We start from the raw sequence: 14,948 nt of genomic DNA, 5'->3' as shown, positions 1-14,948 counted from the left end.
ATTTGGCTAAGGTGTATGTAAACTTCCGACTTCAACTGTACATAAAGCATATATATTTGCTCCATATACAGCATTCGGAATGTATTCAGACCTCGTGACGTTTTCCATATTTTGTTACATTACAGCCTTGTTTTATTTATTCAGACCCTTTACTCAGTATTTTGTTGAAGCACGTTTGGCAGCGATTACAGCCTTGAGTCTTGGCACACCTGTATTTGGGGAGTTTCTCCCATTCTCTGCAGATCCTCTCAAGCTCTGTCAGGTCCCTGCCACTGAAAAACATAAACACAGCATGATGCTGCCAACCCCGTGCTTCACGGTTAGGATGGTTTTCTTCGGATTGCAAACCTCCCCCTTTTCCTCCAAACATAATGATGGTCATTATGTCCAAACAGTTCCATTTTTGTTACATCAGACCAGAGAACATTTCTCCAAAAAGTATGATCTTTGTCCCCATGTGCAGTTGCAAACCCTAGTCTGGCTTTTTTTATGGCAATTTTGAAGCAGTGGCTTCTTCCTTGCTGAGCGGTCTTTCAGGTTATGTCGATATAGGACTCGATTTACTGTGGATATAGATACTTTTGTACCTGTTTCCTCCAGCATCTTCACAAGGTCCTTTGCTGTTGTTCTGGGATTGATTTGCACTTTTCGCACCAAAGTACGTTCATCTCTAGGAGACAGAATGCGTCTCCTTCCTGAGCGGTATGACGGCTGCATGGTCCCATGGTGTTTATACTTGCGTATTATTGTTTGTACAGATGAACGTGGTAACTTCAGGCATTTGGAAATTGCTCCCAAGGATGAACCAGACTTGTGGAGGTTTACAGTTTTTTTTCTGAGGTCTTGGCTGATTTCTTTTGATTTTCTCATGATGTCAAGCAAAGAGGCACATTTTTTTGATGGTAGGCCTTGAAATACATCCACAGGTACACCTCCAATTGACTCCAATGATGTCAATTAGCCTATCAGAATCATCTAAAGCCTTGACATAATTTTATGGAATTTTCCAAGCTGTTTAAAGGCACAGTCAACTTAGTGTATGTAAACTTCTGACCCACTGGAATTGTGATACAGTGAATTATAAGTGAAATAATCTGTCTGTAAACAATTGTTGGAAAAATATTTGTGTCATGCACAAAGTAGATGTCCTAACCGACTTGCCAAAACTATAGTTAGTTAACAAGACATTTGTGGAGTGGTTGAAAAACTAGTTTTAATGACTCCAACCTAAGTGTATGTAAACTTGCGACTTCAACTCTATGTACCTATCCAAATCATGTCCAATCAGTTGAATTTACCAGAGGTGAACTCCAATCAAGTTGTAGATGTTTCTCAGGGATGAAACAGGATGCACCTGAGATACATTTAGAGTCTTATAGCAAAGGGTCTGAATATTTATGTAAATAAGGTATTTTTGTTTTTCCTTTTTTTATACATTTGCTCAGATTTCGCAAAACCTGTTTTCACTTTGCCATTACGAAGTATTGTGTGTAGATTGATGATAAAAAACATTAATTTAATACATTTTAGAATAAGGCTGTAACGTAATAAAATGTGGAAAAAGTCAAGGGGTCTGAATACTTTCCGAATGCACTGTATATACTGCCTTCAGAAAGAAGCCTGTTCATAATTATTCCACATTTTGCTGAAAGGTGAATTAATCTGTCAGTGTCTGGTGGAAACCAGACTGATTCAGATTTTTCTCTAGGATTTCAACTGTGCTTAGCTTCATTCAGTTTCTTTTTTATCCTGAAAAACTCCCCAATGATTACAAGCATACCCATAACATGATGCAGCCACCACTATGCTTGAAAATATGGAGAGTGGTTCTCAGTAATGTGTTGTATTGGATTTACCGCAGACACTTTGTATTCAAGACAAAAATGTAATTGCTCTGCCACATTTCTTGCAGTATTACTTTAGTGCCTTGTTGCAAACAGGATGCATGTTTTTATTCTGTACAGGCTTCCTTCTTTTCATTCTGTCAATTAGGTTAGTATTGTGGAGCAACTACAATGTTGATCAATCCTCAGTTTTCTCCTATCACAGCCATTAAACTCTGTAACTGTTTTAAAGTCACCATTGTGACTTTTTGTTTTGTGAAATATCTGAGCGGTTTCCTTCCTCTCCGGCAACTGTTAGAAAGGACGTCTGTATCTTTGTAGTTACTAGGTTTATTAACACACCATGCAACGTGTAATTAATAAATACACTATGCTCAAAGGGATCTTCTTTTTTTTACCTCCTCGGTCTTTGTGGTTGAATCTGTGTTTGAAATTCTCTGCTCAACTGAGGGACCTTACAAATAATTGTATGTGGGGTACAGAGATGAGGTAGTCATTCAAAAATCATGCTGAACTCTATCACACAGAGTGAGTCCATGCAACTTATTATGTGACTTGTTATTTCCAATGTTTACTCCTGAACTTATTTAGGCCATAACAAAGGGGTTGAGTACTTATTTACTCAAGACATTTCAGCTTTCATTTTTAATACATTTGTAAAAATGTATAAAAACAGAATTCCACTTGGACATTATGGGGTATTGTCTGTAGGCCAGTGACAAACATCTCAATTGAATCCATTTTAAATTCAGACTGTAACATGACAAAATGTGTAAAAAGTAAAGTGGTCAAATACTTTCTGAAGGCACTGTATAATATACTGTATATAAATATACATAAAGCATTATAACACTCTATAAGATTACCTTTATTGTACTACATTTATCTTGTCCTTCTAATATGCATTATGAATATGAGATCATTACCAGGTATTTATCTAACATCCACTAACAATGCCTCACTCAACAGAACCAGTCTTGGTCAGAAACGTACAAAATAACAACATGCACAAAAGTTTAAAAAAGCATTGCATCCCGTTCACATTGCATCCAGTTGCTTCAAATCACACGAAGAGGAAACCTCAAAAGGGTACCAATCTTGTGGTCACCTCAGCGGCTATTGGAGAGATTGCTACACTGTTTTACTACACAACCAATTGACCAGCAGAATCCTATGTAAGCCTATCTCAGATCTGTTTCCTTTAGAGCAGTGGTTCCCAAACATTTTATAGTCTCATACCCCTTCAAACATTTAACCTCCAGCTGCGAACCCCCTCTAGCACCAGGGTCAGCACACTCTCAAATGTTTTTTTGCCATCATTGTAAGCCTGCCACACACACACACACACACACACACACACACACACACACACACACTATATTTAAACATAAGACTGAGTGTGCGTTTTTGTCACAACCTGGCTTGTGGGAAGTGACAAAGAGCTCTTATAGGACCAGGGTACAAATAATAATATAATAATCAATCATTTGGCTCTTTATTTAGCCATCTTACATATGAAACCTTATTTGTTCATCAAAAGTAATTGTGAATAAGTCACAGGTTAATGAGAAGGGTGTGCTTGAAAGGGTGCACATAACTCTGCAATGTTGGGTTGTAATGGAGAGAGTCTCAGTTTCAAATCATTTTCCACACAGTCTGTGCCTGTATTTAGTTTTCATGCTAGTGAGGGCGAGAATCCACTCTCACATAGGTACGTGGTTGCAAAGGGCATTAGTGTCTTAACAGCGCGATTTGCCAAGGCAGGATACTCTGAACGCAGCCCAATCCAGAAATCTGACAATGGCTTCTGATTAAATTCAAATTTCGATGAGGCTCTCTTGTTCAGATATTGATTAGTGGACTGGAGGCAGGGCATGAAAGGGATAACGAATGCAGTTCTTTGTGTCATCCGTTTTGGGAAAGTACCTGCGTAATTGCACACATATGACATTGTCCGTAAGCTTGAGTTAATTTGCACACCAAAAAATCATACAATGATGGAAAGACCTGTGTGTTGTCCTTGTTAATGCAGACAGAGAAGAGCTTCTTCTTAATCATAGCCTCAATTTTGTCCCGCAGATTGAATATAGTTGCAGATAGTCCATGTAATCCTAGATTCAGATCATTCAGGTGAGAAAAAACATCATCCAGATAGGCCAGTCGTGTGAGAAACTCATCATGCAAGCGGTCAGACAAGTGAAAATTAATGTCAGTAAAGAAAATGTAAGCACGTCTCTCAATTTAAAAAAAAAAATGTGTCAATACTTTGCCCCTTGATAACCAGCGCACTCCTGTATGTTGTAAAAGGGTTACATGGTCTCTACCCATATCATTGCATAATGCAGAACATACATGAGAGTTCAGGGGCCTTGCATTAACAAAGTTAACCATTTTCACTGTAGTGTCCAAAACGTCTTTCAAGCTGTCAGGCATTCCCTTGGAAACAAGAGCCTCTCGTTGGATGTGTAGCCAAGTGGTGTCTGGAGCAACTGCTTGCACATGCGTTACCCCTACACTATGTCTCCCCGTCATGGCTTTTGTGTCATCAGTACAGATACCAACACATCTTGACCACCAAAGTCCATTTGATGTCACAAAGCTGTCCAGTACTTTAAAAATATCCTCTCCTGTTGTCCGGGTTTCCAGTGGTTTGCAGAAGAGGATGTCTTCCTTAATTTGCCCCCATAAATGTAACGGACATACAGTATACCAGGAGCTGTGCCAGGCCCACCACGTCTGTTGACTCATCCAGCTGTAATGCATAGAATTCACTGGCTTGTATGCGAAGCAGTAATTGTTTCAAAACATCTCCTGGCATGCCACTGATGCATCGTGAAACAGTGTTGTTTGATGGAGATATTGTCTGTATAGTTTTTTTGGTCTTTTCCCCCAGCATTGTCCCAGCCATATCCGCGGTAGCAGGATGAATGAAGTCCTCAACAATAGTATGGGGCTTGCCTGTCCTAGCCACTCGGTAGCTCACCATTTAAGACAACGTCATTTTTATTAATGGTATATTTTGCTTTTATACATGTCTTACTACTCGAAAGTCATCTTAATTCTCGCTCAAAAAACTCCTGTGACGGTTTCATCAAGTTGTGAGATAGTACTTTTGCACATATAACACAATGTGGCTGAGGAAATGTATGAGGGCACAAGGCGAGACCCAAATGCAGACACAGGAGGCAGATGGTAGTGCTCCTATATTTATTATAACAAAGGGAGTAGGCAAAGGCAGGTCAGAGTCCAAACAGTACCAGACGATAGGCAGTCTCGAGGTCAAGCCAGGCAGCGGTCAGAAACCAGATCTGAGTCCAAAATCAGAACAAGGGGATAGGCAGACTGGTAGTCAGAACAGGCAGAGTGGTCAGGCAGGCGGGTTTGGAGTCAAGACAGGTAAGGGTCAAAACCAGGAGGACTAGAAACAGGCAGAGACTGGGAAAAATAGGAGCAAGGAAAAACGCTGGTTGACTTGGCAAACAAGAAGAACTGGCACAGAGAGACAGGAAACATAGGGATATATACGCCGTGGACAATAAGCGACACCTGGAGGGGGTGGAGACAATCACAAGGACAGGTGAACCAGGTCACGGTGTGACAGAAAGGCACTACTCCCAATATAAGTGAACCCCAAATGTATAGCCCCGTTGGAAAATATAAATGGACTGTTTGAAAATGTGAAGACATTTTTTTTTGCATAAAAAAATATATATAAATATTTTTTTAAGTATTTTATATGTGAATCATATCTTTATTTGGTGTACCCCTGACAGCATTGTGCGTACCTCTGGTATTCCCAGTTTGGAAATACCTGCTTTAGAGAAACCTAAACTTACACAAATAACTAGCTGTAATTTTGCTGAAAGTCTTTTTTATTTATAATCAGTTTGTACTAAAAAATATTAATTGTGTGCTCTCCACAATGTACACGTTTTTGACAAAAAATACATATTGAACAGCATTGTCTCTTCATAATGAGCAACATCTGGTGGTATAATATACACTACAATCCAGATATCATATTAGTTCCTCACACCTTACACTGAAAGTCAAACATGTGCTTATTTGTTATAAAAAAAATGGATTAATTAATGAATGATATAGACTTACAAGTCAACCTATAATCTGTAAGTATGTATTAAATATATGAGTAAGATGAAGGCAGTAATATACATTATAATACATTTTTTTAACATTAAAATACATTTGACAAAAATGTTCACAATACATTAAATGTGTTCCCTCCCGCCACTACTCTACTACAACACACAATCCAGGTGTACGTGTGTATGTTATGTGTGCTTCTATGTGTTTGTACCTGTGTTTATGACTCTTCACAGTCCTCTCTGTTCCATAAGGTGTATTTTTATCTGTTTTTTTATATCATTTTACTGCTTGCGTGAGTTACTTGATGTGGAAAAGAATTCCATGCATCCATGGCTCTATGTAGTACTGTGCACCTCCCATAGTCTGTTCTGGACTTAGGGACTGTGAAAAGACTTCAGGTGGTATGTCTTGTGGGTGTCACACCCTAATCTGTTTCACATGTCTTTGTGCTTGTCTCCACCCCCCTCCAGGTGTCACCCATCTTCCCCATAATCCCCAGTGTACTTATACCTGTGTTCTCTGTTTGTCTGTTGTCAGTTAGTTTTGTTTTGTCAAGCCAACCAGCGTTTTTTCCCGTTCTCCTGTCTGTCTCTAATTCCTGTTTTCTATCTTTCCAGGTTTTTGACCATTCTGCCTGCCTTGACCCTGAGCCTGCCTGCCATTCTGTACCTTGTTATATCACCCTGGATTACTGACCTCTGCCTGCACCCCTGTTTTTGTAATAAACGTTTGTTACTTCAAAACTGTCTGCATCTGGGTCTTCTCCTGAGCCTTGACAGAGGGGTATGCATGGGTGTCCGAGCTGTGTGCTAGTAGTTTAAACAGACAGCTCCATGCATTCAACATGTCAATACTTCTTACAAAAACAAGTAGTGATGAAGTCAATCTCTCCTCTATTTTGAGCCATGAGAGATGTCATGGACATTTTCTGTATTTACCAAATCATGAGAGCAAACCCACACAAGACAGTTAGTTATCACAAAGTCCATCTTTAATTATATGAGCTCTATCACAACCCTGTGACTCTCAGATCAATTCAGTGACTATAAATGAATTCTCTGAGAGTCCCTTACACATTGCAACTGAGATCCTTTATAGCAAAGACACACATAGCCAGACAGCAATAGGCATAATTTATCGTTCAGCTTTGTGTCCTAAACTATGTCCTTTTCTCAAACTCAGAACCATAAACAAATCCTCCATATCAACAGCCATATATCAAATCCATCCTATCTTGACAAGATCTAAGAGACACATTTACTGGCACACAGACATTGTGGAGCCAAGAGATACACGCTTGACCTCTCCCCTCTCTCCGGCCCAAATAACTTAGTCTTGACAGAGACCAGATAACTGCAACCTCGCCACAGTATTATACAAAAACATTCTGATGAGAAGTAACTTGCAAACATATGTTGAATATAAAACATCTTACCTATGTTACCAACAAACCAACAAACGGATTATTCCCCAACAGAGATTAACATACATATTATTAATGTTAGCTCTATGTGTAAATTTAAGGGCCGTCTGTGCTGCCATCTTCTGGGTCAGTTGTAATTTTCCCAAGTCCCTCTTTGTTGTACCTGATCAAATGACTGGACATTAGTCCTCTGCGACAAAACTAGGGCCTGTAGGACCTGCCTTGTTGATATTGTTGTTAAGACAGAGTAGCGCTTTATTATGGACAGACGCCTCCCAATCTTAGCTACTGTTGCATCATTATGTTTTAAACATAACAGTTTACAATCCATGGTTATTCCGACTTGCTCAATTTCCACATTATTCATTACAAGATTTAGTTGAGGTTTTGGGTTTAGTGAAGTAGCTGATGTGTATAGTGTTGACTCATCCACATACATAGACACACTGGCTTTACTCAGAGCCAGTGGCAGGTCATTGAAAAAGTAAGGGGCCTAGACAGCTGCCATGGGGAATGCCTGATTCTACCTGGATTATGTTCGAGGATGCCATTAAAGAACACCCTTATTAAATAACTCTCAATCCGCAGTGTATCAGGGAGTATAAAACCATAACATATACACTGCTCAAAAAAAGGGAACACTAAAATAACACATCCTAGATCTGAATGAATGAAATATTCTTATGAAATACTTTTTTCTTTACATAGTTGAATGTGCTGACAACAAAATCACACAAAAATTATCAATGGAAATCAAATTTATCAACCCATGGTGGTCTGGATTTGGAGTCACACTCAAAATTAAAGTGGAAAACCACACTACAGGCTGATTCAACTTTGACGTAATGTCCTTAAAACAAGTCAAAATGAGGCTCAGTAGTGTGTGTGGCCTCCATGTGCCTGTATGACCTCCCTACAATTCCTGGGCATGCTCCTGATGAGGTGGCAGATGCTCTCCTGAGGGATCTCCTCCCAGACCTGGACTAAAGCATCCACCAACTCCTGGACAGTCTGTGGTGCAACGCGTTGGTGGATGGAGCGAGACATGATGTCCTAGATGTGCTCAAATGGATTCAGGTCTGGGGAACTGGCGGGCCAGTCCATAGTATCAATGCCTTCCTCCTGCAGGAACTGCTGACACACTCCAGTCACATGAGGTCTAGCATTGTCTTGAATTAGGAGGAACCCAGGGCCAACCACACCACAATATGGTCTCACAAGGGGTCTGAGGATCTCATCTCCGTACCTAATGGCAGTCAGGCTACCTCTGGCGAGCACATGGAGGGCTGTGCAGCCCCCCAAAGAAATGCCACCCCACCCCACACCATGACTGACCCACCGCCAAACCGGTCATGCTGGAGGATGTTGCAGGCAGCAGAACGTTTCCAGACTGTGTCACATGCTCAGTGTGAACCTGCTTTCATCTGTGAAGAGCACAGGGCGCCAGTGGCGAATTTGCCAATCTTGGTATTCTCTGGCAAATGCCAAACGTCCTGCACGGTGTTGGGCTGTAAGAACAACCCCCACCTGTTGACGTCGGGCCCTCATACCACCCTCATGGAGTCTGTTTCTGACCTTTTGAGCAGACACATGCACATTTGTGGCGGTCATTTTGCAGGGCTCTGGCAGTGCTCCTCCTGCTCCTTCTTGCACAAAGGCTGAGGTAGCGGTCCTGCTGCTGGGTTGCTGCCCTCCTATGGCTCAAAACTCAAAATCTCACAATACATGGCCCCATTCATTCTTTCCTTTACACGGATCAGTCGTCCTGTTCCCTTTGCAGAAAAACAGCCCCAAAGCATGATGTTTCCACCCCATGCTTCACAGTAGGTATGGTGTTCTTTGGATGCAACTCAGCATTCTTTGTCCTCCAAACACGATGAGTTGAGTTTTTACCAAAAAGTTATATTTTGGTTTCATCTGACCATATGACATTCTCCCAATCTTCTTCTGGATAATCCAAATGCTCTCTAGCAAACTTCAGACGGGCCTGGACATGTACTGGCTTAAGCAGGGGGACACGTCTGGCACTGCAGGATTTGATTCCCTGGCGGCGTAGTGTGTTACTGATGGTAGGCTTTGTTATTTTGGCCCCGGCTCTCTGCAGGTCATTCACTAGGTCCCACCGTGTGGTTCTGGGATTTTTGCTCACCGTTCTTGTGATCATTTTGACCCCATGGGGTGAGATCTTGCGTGGAGCCCCAGATCGAGGGAGATTGTCAGTGGTCTTGTATGTCTTCCATTTCCTAATAATTGCTCCCACAGTTGATTTCTTCAAACCAAGCTGTTTATCTATTGCAGATTCAGTCTTCCCAGCCTGGTGCAGGTCTACAATTTTGTTTATGGTGTCCTTTGACAGCGTTTTGGTCTTGGCCAGAGTGGAGTTTGGAGTGTGACTGTTTGAGGTTGTGGACAGGTGTCTTTTATACTGATAACAAGTTCAAACAGGTGCCATTAATACAGGTAACGAGTGGAGGACAGAGGAGCCTCTCAAAGATGAAGTTACAATTCTGTGAGAGCCAGAAATCTTTCTGTTTGTAGGTGACCAAATACTTATTTTCCACCATGATTTGCAAATAAATTCATAAAAAATCCATTGGTGGCTGACTAAATACTTTTTTGCTTCACTGTATATACAAATACAATCAGTGGAAATAGGGGCCCAGGTGTGCGTAATGAAAGTTCTGGAGGGATCCGTGACAGCCTGAGGGCACACACGTTTTGGTATGTTTAGATTGAAAAGATGGCAAATGGGGGTGGCAATATCATCCGCTGTCATCCTCAGAAATGTTCCATCCAAGTTGGCAGTCCCAGGTGGCTTGTCATTGTTGATAGACAACAACCATTTTCTCACCTCTTCCACACTCACTTTACGGAATTCAAAATTACAATGCTTGTATTTCATAATTTGATCAGTTATACTTGGATGTGTAGGTTCAGCATTTGTTGCTGGCATTCCATGCCAAATTTTTCTAATCTTGGCAATAAAAAATTGGCACTTATCTTTGTTTCATACTATAGTTTGTTCTTCTTTTTGTCTGTTTAGTCACATGATTTCTCAATTTGCTGTAGGTTTGCCAATTGGTTATGCAACCAGACTTCCAATTCCTTTTGCCTCATACCTCTCAACCATAAAATTTTTCATTTCCTCATCAATCTACAGAAATTCAACAGTTTTTACAGTCATTTTACAGTCAAATCAAATCAAACTTTATTTGTCACATCCGCCGAATACAACAAGTGTAGACATTAGTGTGAAATGCTTACTTACAAGCCCAACAGTGCAGTTAAAGAAGAGTTAAGAAAATATTTCCAAATAAACTCAAGTAAAAAATAAAAAATACTAAAAAGTAACACCATAACAAAACAATAACGAGGCTATATACAGGGGATACCAGTACCAAGTCAGTGTGCGGGGGTATAAGTTAGTTGAGGTAATTTGTACATGTAGGTAGGGGTAAAGTGAATGTCCATAGAAAATAAACGAGTAGGAGCAGCTTATAAAAAAAAAGGGGGGGGGGGGCAATGTAATAGTCCGGTGGCCATTTGATTAATTGTTCAGCAGTCTTATGGCTTGGGGGTAGAAGCTGTTGAGGAGCCTTTTGGTCACAGACTTGGCTCTCTGGTACTGCTTGCCGCGCGGTAGCAGAGAAAACAGTCTATGACTTGGGTGACTTGTCTCTGACAATTGTATGGGCTTTCTTCTGACACCGCCTAATATATAGGTCCTGGATTGCAAGAAGCTTGGCTCCAGTGATGTACTGGGCCGTACACACTAATGGGTGCATGCTTATTAGTAACTGGAGTAAGGAATTTTATAAATGTGTCTGGTTGCTCCTCATTACACCCCACAGACCAGCTAATATTATTTAAGTCATCAATATAAGAATCACTACAAATCCTCTTGTAGGACATCTTATACACAAATATTAGGTCCAGCCTTGGAACTTTGGTTTTCCTAGATATGGCTACCATATTGTTATCACTACAGCCAATGGATTTGGATATTGTTTTACAGCAGATTTCTGCAGCGTTAGTAAAGATGTGAGCAATACATATGGATGATTTAATTCCTGTGCTGTTTGTAAATACCCCAGTAGGTTGATTGATAATCTGAACCAGGTTGCAAGCACTGGTTACAGTTCGAAGCTTTTTCTTGAGTGGGCAGCTTGATGAAAGTCAGTCAATATTTAGGTCACCCAGAAAATATACCTCTCTGTTGATATTACACACTAAGCTAAGGACCCTGGGACAACACCTCCCTATGCAACTGGATCCTGGACTTCCTGATGGGATACCCCCAGATGGTAAGTGTAGGCAACAACACGTCTGCCACGCTGATCCTCAACACTGGGGCCCCTCAGGGGTGCGTGCTTAGTCCCCTCCTGTACTCCCTGTCCACCCACGACTGCGTGGCCAAACACGACTCCACACCATCATTAAGTTTGCTGACAACACAACTGTGGTGGTCCTGATTACCGACAACGATGAGACAGCCTATAGGGAGGTCAGAGACCTGGAAGTGTGGTGCCAGGACAACAACCTCTCCCTCCACGTGAGCAAGACAAAGGAGCTGATTGTGGACTACAGGAAAAGGTGGGCCGAACAGGCTCCCATTAACATCGACGTGGCTGTAGTGGGGTGGGTCGAGATTTTAAAGTTCCAAAAAGTTCCAACAAACTATTATGGTTCAAACACACCAAGACAGTCGTGAAGAGGGCATGACCACACATTTCCCCTCAGGAGACTGAAAATATTTTGCATGGGTCTCCAGATCCTCAAAAAGCCCCCCAAAATTGTCAAAGACTCTAGTCATGTACAAATGACCCCCGCACATTGACTCGGTACCGGTACTCCCTGTATATAGCCTTGTTATTGTTATTTTATTGCGTTAATTTTTATAATTTTTTTGTTAGATTTTATTTGGTAAATATTTTCTTAACTTTTTCTTGAACTGCATTGTTTGTTAAGGGCTTGTAAGTAAGCATTTCACAGTAAGGTCTACACATTTTGTATCCGCCACATGTGACAAATAAAGTTTGATTTGATTTCACACATAATATCCAGATACTGTTTGTTAGCACTTGGTGGTCTATAGCAACTTCTTACAAGAATGGGCTTTAGGTGAGGCAGATTCACCTGTAGTCATATTACTTCAACAGTTTAGACATGAAATCCCCTAAGATTTACTGGAATGTGGCTTTGAATATAGACCACAACACCACCCTTGTTGGCATTTGTTTTTTTCTGTAGATGTTAGAACAATGTATTGGTGCCACTTTATCATCTAAGGTATTATCTAAGTGAGTTTCAGAAATAGTCAGTATATGAATGTTATCTGTTATCGATTTCATGAACCTTGTTTCTTAGGATACATATGTTAATGTGGGCTATTTTTAGCACTTTTCTGGGATGCTTGATAGTTTTGACTGTTTTTTTTTTAGATCAGTTTTAATATTGCAGATAGATTGTGGATTCCATCAACGTAATTGTCCGCATCATTTCCAATCATTTCCAATCCTCCATAGGAAAAGCAGCCAACAAGTGCTGGAAACTCCTTCAAGACTGTTGGAAAATCATTCCAGGTGAAGCTGGTTGAGAGAATGCCAAACATGTGCAAAGGATGGCTACTTTGAAGAATCTCAAATATAAAATATATTTTGATTTGTTTAATACTTTTTTGGTTACTACATGTGTTATTTCATAGTTTTGATGTCTTCACTATTATTCTACAATGTAGAAAATAGTCAAAAGAAAGAAAAACGCTTGAATGAGTAGGTGTGTCCAAACTTTTCACTGGTAATGTATATATAAATACATATATTTTAAAAATATTTTCCTTCATTATTTTCCCGTTTTATATTAAAAGCAGTTCATACATAATTATGACAAGACTGTATGCATTATGACCACATAATAATACACCGTACTACGCATATAAAGTGCATATGACGTGTGAAAAAAAGTATATGCTTTATTATAGTGTTACATAAAGTGCCTATAAATGGTTAACATATTTTCATTATAACAATCAAATGTTGCAATACATAGATTAATTTCCCCTGTGCGTTCCCTTCATCCTCCTCCTCTCCATCACATGAGGGCTTGCTTAGGTTGATCGGCCCGCCCCTGAGTCATGGCTGCCAATATGGCTGCCCCTCTCCTGCTGCCATCCTCAGAAACATGGAAAGTGAGTTTACATTTTGGGGCCAGGATGGCCACAGTCTCCTTCAGCCGCTCACTAAACCTGGAGGAGACAGAAGGGAGAGAGTCAAGGATAGTCGAGAGAAGGTGTAGTATATTATTGGGACACATGAATGGCGTTTAGATATGAAAAGCAATAGAGGCAGAAATGATTAACAGTTTTGTAGACATGGTGTTGAGACAGGGTTAGCTTTGGTATGGGAGTTGTCTCTCCAGACATTTGCCTAGGTCTGGGTTTCCGAGACTTGTACGGGAGTACAGTGATAATTTTGGTCAATTGGGTTGACAAAAGGGAATACAAAATGCAAAATAGAGTTTAGGTAAGTTTGATTTATCCTTACTTGGGGTGTTCTGTATAGACAGAGCCATCCATCCCCACATTGATACATAGCTTGTCCAGTCCACGGCTGCCACGGATACAGTTGCCAATGGTTACCAGGCAAGCAGCGCACAACTTGGCTGGTGACATGCACCTCAGGGCGAATGCAGGGAGGAGGCAAAGGATGTACTGGACTGGGGACACGTACTTCAGGGTGAGTACGAGGAGGAGACACAGGACGTACCGGACTGGGGAGGAGCACTGGAGGCCTGATGCGTGGGACCGGCACAGATTGCACTGGACTGGTGACACGCTCCTCCAAATTCCTACGTTGCCGCATACTCCTCGCCAACTCCATTCTCCAGTATCCCTCCTCGCACTGTTCTATTGAATCCCAGGCGGGCTCTGGCACTCTCCCTGGGTCGACCGACCACCTCTCTACCTCCTCCTAGGTTGTCTCTGGTTCACACCTCGGCACCGCCGACCAAGCGGCCTCAAACCGCTTGGTCCATTTTTTAAACACAAACTGGAATTGAGAATCATATAAAAAAATAACACCTGTGTTACGTTCGTTGAAAGACGGATTGGACCAAGGTGCAGTGTGGTAGGTGAACATCCTACATTTATTAAATGAACACCAAAAACAAGAAAGAATAAACGACACCTAAAGTTTTGTAGCGCTAACACAGCAACTAACCAAAAACAAGATACCACAAACTAAGGTGGAAAAAGGGCTGCCTAAGTATGATCCCCAATCAGAGACAACGATAAACATTTTATATATTTTATTTTATATATGAATGCTTCCGCTCAGTGTTTGAGATCAATTGACACCCTTTACCATGGCACTTTGAGATTTATTTTAAATTGCAAAACCCTTACGCACCACTTCACTTTGTATACCAGGGTTGGCTGGCATTCTCTAGTCACTCGTAGGCTCAGGCACTGGTATACCTTTATTTACAAAGCCATTTTGGGTTTACTACCTTTTTATTTGGGCATTTTTATTGTTCAGAAATGTGGTGGGTACTCTCTTCATTCGCTGGACTGCTAA

At 41.0% G+C, this 14,948-nt stretch overlaps 1 long non-coding RNA gene across 1 annotated transcript; it reads right to left on the bottom strand.

Annotated features, from left to right (window-relative positions):
- Window positions 1-13,322: 13,322 nt before the first annotated feature.
- On the bottom strand, window positions 13,323-14,035 carry LOC118391126 (uncharacterized). The gene is made up of 2 exons (XR_008060818.1): window positions 13,917-14,035; window positions 13,323-13,618 (listed from the first exon to the last, which is right to left on the bottom strand). It is a non-coding gene; the product is annotated as an uncharacterized LOC118391126 (long non-coding RNA).
- Between the last annotated feature and the right edge of the window lie 913 nt (window positions 14,036-14,948).

The sequence above is a fragment of the Oncorhynchus keta genome, chromosome 12 (genome assembly GCF_023373465.1).
Source record: "Oncorhynchus keta strain PuntledgeMale-10-30-2019 chromosome 12, Oket_V2, whole genome shotgun sequence".
NCBI classification, from domain to species: Eukaryota; Metazoa; Chordata; class Actinopteri; order Salmoniformes; family Salmonidae; genus Oncorhynchus; species Oncorhynchus keta.
The sequence above is the reverse complement of the archived record's forward strand: the minus strand, read 5'-3'. Positions and strand labels throughout refer to the sequence as shown.